Genomic DNA, 7,041 nt, shown 5'->3' on the forward strand with positions numbered 1-7,041 from the left:
GCGGGAAGCTCGGCGACGGGGCGACCGCGGGAAGCGGGCGGCGGCGGACGGGCCTCGCGGGCCTGCTGCGGGCTCGCAGGCCGGCGGCGGGGAGCGGTGGCAAACGACACGTGGCGGAGCCTAATTCGGCGCGGGCGGCGGGGCGGACGCGTCCGGTCCGATCCGGACGTGTCCGGCTGCGGAGAGGGGAGATTTGCTAAGGTTTGCTCCTGAATTTTGGAGGGGGAGGCATATATATAGGTAGAGGGAGGTAGGAGTGTCCAAATGAGGTGCGGTTTTCGCCCACACGATCGTGATCCGACGACGGAGAGCATGGAAGTGACTTAGATGGGTTATTGGGCTGTTTTGGAGGGGTGTTGGGCTGCAACTCAAAAGAGGCCTTTGCGGGAGTGCGGTTAACCGTTGGAGTACCAAACGAGCTCCAAATGACCCGAAACTTGACAGGTGGTCTACCGGTGCTATACCAGGGCCACTTGGCAAGCCTCGGTCCATTCCGAGAACGTTCAACACCCGCACACGAAAAGGGACAAGAGGGGTGCGCCGGTGCATGTGGAGTGTCGGATTGCGAAACGGACAACGGGGAAAATGCTCGGATGGATGAGACGAACATGTATGCAAAATGAAATGCACATGATGACATGATATGATATGCATGACATGAATAAAATGCAAAACAAAAGACAAAACCCAACCACGGAGGGAATATCATATCACATAGCCGAAAATGGCAAGGGTTGGAGATACAAAGATGGAAAGTTACGTCCGGGGTGTTACAAGGACCCCGCTGCCATGGGAGGGTAGGACAAAAGATGTCATGCAAGTTCTTTTCCATAAGCACGTATCACTATATTCGGAATACATGCCTACATTAGATTGATGAACTGGAGCTAGTTATGTGTCACCCTATATTATAACTATTACATGAGGAATCGCATCCGACATAATTATTCATCACTGATCCAATGCCTCCGAGGTTTTCACATATTGCTCTTTGCTTAGTTACTTTACCGTTGGCACTGTTACAATTACTACAAAATTGATTGTTACTTTTGCCACTGTTACCGTTACTTCCATACTACTTTGCGACTAAATACTTTGTTGCAGATACTAAGTTATCGAGGTGTGGTTGAATTGACAACTCAACTGCTAATACTTGAGAATACTCTTTGGCTCCCCTTGTGTCGAATCAATAAATTTGGGTCAAATACTCTACCCTCGAAAACTGTTGCGATCCCCTATACTTGTGGGTTATCAAGACTATTTTCTGGCGCCGTTGCCGGGGAGCATAGCTCTATTCTTTGAGTCCATTGGGATTTATATCTGCTGATCACTATGAGGAACTTGAAAGACGAAATAACTAAGATTTTTACCTCAACTATGAGGGGAGGTAAGGAACTACCATCTAGCTCTGCACTTGATTCTCCTTCTGTTTTGAGTAAGCCTGCGACACCTAAACCTGCTTTTGCTATTATTCTAATATGTCACATGTTATTGATGATGCCACTTCTGTTATGCATGATACTTATTATGAAACTACTTCTATGCTTGATACTACTGTGCCATTAGGTGAATTTCTTGATGAACAACTTGCTAGGGCTAGAGAGAATGAAACTATTGAAATTGATAATATTGATGAAAGTGATGATGAAGGTTCTCCCCCTAGATATGAACTGCCTGTTGTGCCTGAGGCTTATGTTATGGATGAAGAAACTGCTAGAGATTTTCTTGCTTGCAATGATAGCTCTGATCTTAAGGAATTACTAGCTAAGCTTAAAGAAAAGTCTCTGAATGCTAGAATGAAATATGACCCTGCTTTTGCTACTTCACCTATCTGTGTTACTGATAAGTATTATGATTTCTCTGTCGATCCTGAGATAATTACTTTGGTTGAATCTGATCCTTTTTATGGCTATGAATCTGAAACTGTTATTGCACATCTTACTAAGTTAAATGATATAGCCACCCTGTTCACTAATGATGAGAAAACTCGTTACTACTATATCCTTAAAATATTTCTGTTCTCATATAAAGGGTGATGCTAAAACATGGTTTAAGTCTCTTGATCCTGGTTGTGTGCGTAGTCCCCAGGATATGATTTATTACTTCTCTGCTAAAAATTTCCCCGCTCATAAGAAACAAGTTGCTTTAAGGGAAATATATAATTTTGTGCAAATTGAAGAAGAGAGTCTCCCACAAGCTTGGGGGAGGCTTCTCCAATTACTTAATGCTTTGCCTGATCATCCTCTCAAGAAAAATTAAATACTTGATATCTTTTATAATGGACTAACCGATGCTTCCAGAGACCACTTGGATAGTTGTGCTGGTTGTGTTTTCAGGGAAAGAACTGTTGATCAAGCTGAATTGTTATTGAATAACATGTTGACTAATGAAAACAATTGGACACTTCCTGGACCAATTCCTAAGCCTACTCCGAAGAAAAGAGGTGTTCTATTTCTCAGTCATGAAGATATGCAAGAGGCAAGGAAATCTATGAAACAAAAAGGTATTAAAGCTGAAGATGTTAAGAATTTACCTCCTGTTGAAGAAGTACATGGCCTTAATATACCACATATTGAAGAAATATGTGGCCTTGATAACCCGACACAAGTAGTAAAGGTAAATTCTCTCTATAGATATGATAAAGTTGAAATCCCGTCTACTAAGTTTGCTAGCCAATGCTTGGATGAGTTTGATGACTTTATGGCTAAACAAGAAAACTTCAATGCTTATGTTGGTAGACAACTAAAACAAAATGCTTATATGATTGGACACTTGCGTGATTATATGTCTAGAGTTAAAGGTGAACTTAAACTCATTAGTAAACATGCTTCTATGGTTAGCACTCATGTAGAACAAGTGCTTAAAGCACAAAATGATTTGCTCAATGAATTAAATGATAAGAAAAATGATAATGCTGTTAGAGTTATGACTAGAACAGGGGAAATGACTCAGGAACCTTTGTATCTTGAGGGCCATCCTAAGAGGATTGAGCAAGATTCTCAGAGAAATAATGTTGATGCACCTAGTCCTTCTAAATAGAAGAACAAAAATGATAGGACTTTGCATGCTTCTATTGAACCTGTTGTAGACACACCTGAGAATCCCAATGATATTTCTATTTCTGATGCTGAAACACAATCTGGCGATGAACATGAACCTAGTGATGATGTTAATGAGGATGTTCATGTTGATGCTCAACCTAGCAATAATAATGATGTAGAGATTGAACCTGCGGTTAATCTTGATAACCCACAATCAAAGAATCAACGTTATGATAAGAGAGACTTTGTTGCTAGGAAGCACGGTAAAGAAAGAGAACCATGGGTTCATAAACCCATGCCTTTTCCTCCTAAACCATCCAAGAAAAAGGATGATGAGTATTTTGAGCACTTTGCTGAAATGATTAGACCTATCTTTTTGCGTATGCGTTTGACTGATATGCTTAAAGTGAATCCTTATGCTAAGTACATGAAAGATATTGTTACAAATAAAAGAAATATTTCGGAAGCTAAAATTTCCACCATGCTTGCTAATTATACTTTTAAGGGTGGAATACCAAAGAAACTTGGAGATCCAGTAGTACCAACTATACCTTGCTCCATTAAAAGAAACTATGTTAAAACTGCTTTATGTGATCTTGGAGCCGGTGTTAGTGTTATGCCTCTCTCTTTATATTGTAGACTTGAATTGAATAAGTTGACACCTACTGAAATATCTTTGCCAATGGCCGATAAATCAACCGCTATACCTGTCGGTATTTGTGAGGATGTGCCTGTTGTGGTTGCAAATGTTACTATCTTAACGGACTTTGTTATTCTTGATATTCCCGAGGACGATAGTATGTCGATTATCCTTGGTAGACCCTTTTTGAATACTGCAGGGGCTGTTATTGATTACAACAAAGGCAATGTCACTTTTCATGTTAATGGTAATGAGCATATGGTACACTTTCCGAGGAGACAACCTCAAGTTCACAGTATCAATTCTATTGGAAAAATTCCATCGATTATTATTGGAGATTTTGAATTTCTTCTTCCTACTGTCAAGAAGAAATATGATATTCTTATTATTGGGGATGTACATATCCCCGTTGAGGTAACCTAGTGTTATTCGAAATTTCTCCGATTTCATGCGATTCGGAATGAGTTTGTTAACAAGATTTGATCAACCTTGTTAGTGGATTCCTTTTGATGAGCATGAGATGGATGAAGTTAGAAAGCACAACCTTCTGTACCCTCCTTTTACTTTCTATTATTTAGATTAAATAAAGTGAAAATAGTATTTTCTGTCTGTTTTGTGATTTATCCGTGCAATGAAAAATACCTCAAAAATAAAAGTTCTCCAAATGCCCTGAAAATGAAATATGATTTTTTTTCTAGAATACTTGAGAATATCTGGCACTAAGAACACAGCAGGGGGGCAAGCACCTGGCCACGAGGGTCCAGGGCACGCCCCCTGCCTCATGGGCCCATGGTGGCCCCCTCCACTTATTCCTGCACCCACACACTTCTCCTTCCTCCCAAAAAATCACCAACCAGCTCAAGCACGAGTTCTAGCTCATCTTCCTACCATTTTCGATATCCTTGCTCAAAGCTCCATTCACAAAACTGCTTTGGGGGATTATTCTTTGGTATGTGACTCCTCCAATGGTCCAATTAGTTTTTGTTCTAGTGCTTTATTCATTGCAAATTTTTGCTACTTAGGTGACCCTATTCTTGAGCTTGCATGTCAAATTTACTTGGTCCCAAGTAGTTCTAATGCATGATATAGTCTCTAGGCACTTGTGGGAGTAGTTGCTATCAATTTTGTTGAGTTTGGTTCACTTTTATTTTGAGCTATTAAAATTTTCAGAAATTTTTCAGAGGAAGAAATATGACTAGGAAAATGTACCAAGGCGGTTCTTCAAGGAAGCAAGGACCCAGGCTCGCAATACGTGAGCAGGACGATGAACCACCGAGGGAAGCTCAAGTGCAGCCTCGTGAATGGCCGTCAGAGGAGTTTATGGTCAAAGCAGGCATTAAGGATGAATTTGACGCGTATGTGCGTAATGCCGACGTTGAGGACTTCATGTTAGATAAGTGCTCCCAACACTACTACCTTACTGACTCCTTTGTGAGAAGGTTTAAATTCACGTGTACACGCAATACTCACACTGTCTTATTTGATCTTTATGATAAATCATATACCATGGACCTAGAAGATTTTAATACTACTTGTAAACTCCCGCACTGGGGCAATGTCAATGAACCTCGTAAATCTGAATATAAAGACTTTCTTGCTAGTATCACTGTGGGTGAATCCAGAGAAATCACACAAGCTACCATAGGGAGCATTCATTTTCCTGCTATACATTATTTTGTTCTCTTCATAGGTAGATTTATTAACAGTAAAGATGAAGCTTGTCACATGTGTGTTCCAGATCTTAGTGTTCTCAAGAGTGTTGTATTAGGTGATAAACAATATAACTTGGGGGCTATTGTTGCACGTAGGCTACATCTTAATGGTACATGTAGAGATTTGTTTGCTGGGATTTGTGCAACTCGTGTAGCTAATTATCTTGGCATACCCATACATGGAAGTGACAGGGAGTTGCCTCCTGCTTATCTAGATTATAATGCCATGGTTAGCCACCAGTTTCTTGAGAGGAATGAACAGTTCCTCCAGTACCGACTAATCTTTGACAGATGTCGCACTGTCCATGTTGCTCTCCCTGCTCCTGGTTGCTTTGACTTTCAAAAAGGAGATATATTATAACCAGGGAGGAGGCGAACAAGTACGAAAGGAGGACGGAAGCAGCTCGCCTCCAAGCTGCAGCTCGTGAGGCAGTAGCTGCTGCATCTCGGTACAACCCCAGTTACAACTTTGATCCATGGGCATAGACCAACTTAGGCCAAAAGCCTAAGCTTGGGGGGGTACGTATTTCTCACCAACATTACATTCATGTTCACGCACTCATTCTAGTTGTAGGTGCTCATACTTTTTCGTTGTATTATCCATGCTAGTTTATTTTCGTTTTCTAGCTTTCTTCTTGTGTGTTTGAATAACCTTAAGAAAAATCAAAAAAAAAATTTAGCTGTAGCTTTTAGCTAGTTTTCTTTCCATGCCTGTAGTGGTAGTAATTAAAAAAAACCCAAAAATATTTCTCGTTCTTCTTTTTCTTGTTGGGAGCTTTTCCGTGTAAATAGTTTATTTCTTTCCTTTCCTTTGGGGGTCGAGAGGAGAAGACCATGATGAAAATGTTGAGTGGCTCTCATATGCATTATTGTAGATTTAACCAAGAGCCCATATTACCTTGTCCTCTCCCTTGAATTGAATGCTCGCAGATTCCAGCTTAGTCCAATGCACATGCACTATTATTATTATCCACATCGTTCGGTCATGCAAGTGAAAGGCAATAATGACGATATATGACGAACTGATTGAGATGAGAGAAGTTGGTATGAACTCGACCTCTCTTGATTAGTTCATCGTTCCTGATTCAGCCTATTATGAATAAACATGTTTGCAATGACAATTAGAGATTATAATTGCTTATGCCATGCTTAATTAGCTAGGAGCTTATAATGGTTTACCTTGCGTGCCAACATGCTATTAAAATGGTTGTGATGTGGTATGATAGGGTGGTATCCTCCTTTGAATGATTCGAGTGACTTGACTTGGCACATGTTCACACATGTAGTTGAAACAAAATCAACATAGCCTTCATGATATTTATGTTAATGGTGGATTATATCCTACTCAATCTTGCACTCAGTGTTGATTAATTTTAATGCATGTTCATGACTGTTGTCGCTCTCTAGTTGATCGCTTCCCAGTCTCTTTCTAGCCCTCACTTGTATTAAGCGGGAATACTGCTTGTGCATCCACCTCCATAAACCCCAAAGTTATTCCATATGAGTCCACCATACCTTCCTATATGCGGTGTCTACCTGTCGTTCCAAGTGACAAACTCCAAACCTTCAAATGAAATTCTGTTTTGTATGCTCGAACAACTCATGTATCAACTAGGGTTGTCTGTATCTTCCATGTTAGGCGGGTTAT

Source organism: Triticum dicoccoides, chromosome 1B, assembly GCF_002162155.2.
Source record: "Triticum dicoccoides isolate Atlit2015 ecotype Zavitan chromosome 1B, WEW_v2.0, whole genome shotgun sequence".
Classification (NCBI taxonomy): domain Eukaryota; kingdom Viridiplantae; phylum Streptophyta; class Magnoliopsida; order Poales; family Poaceae; genus Triticum; species Triticum dicoccoides.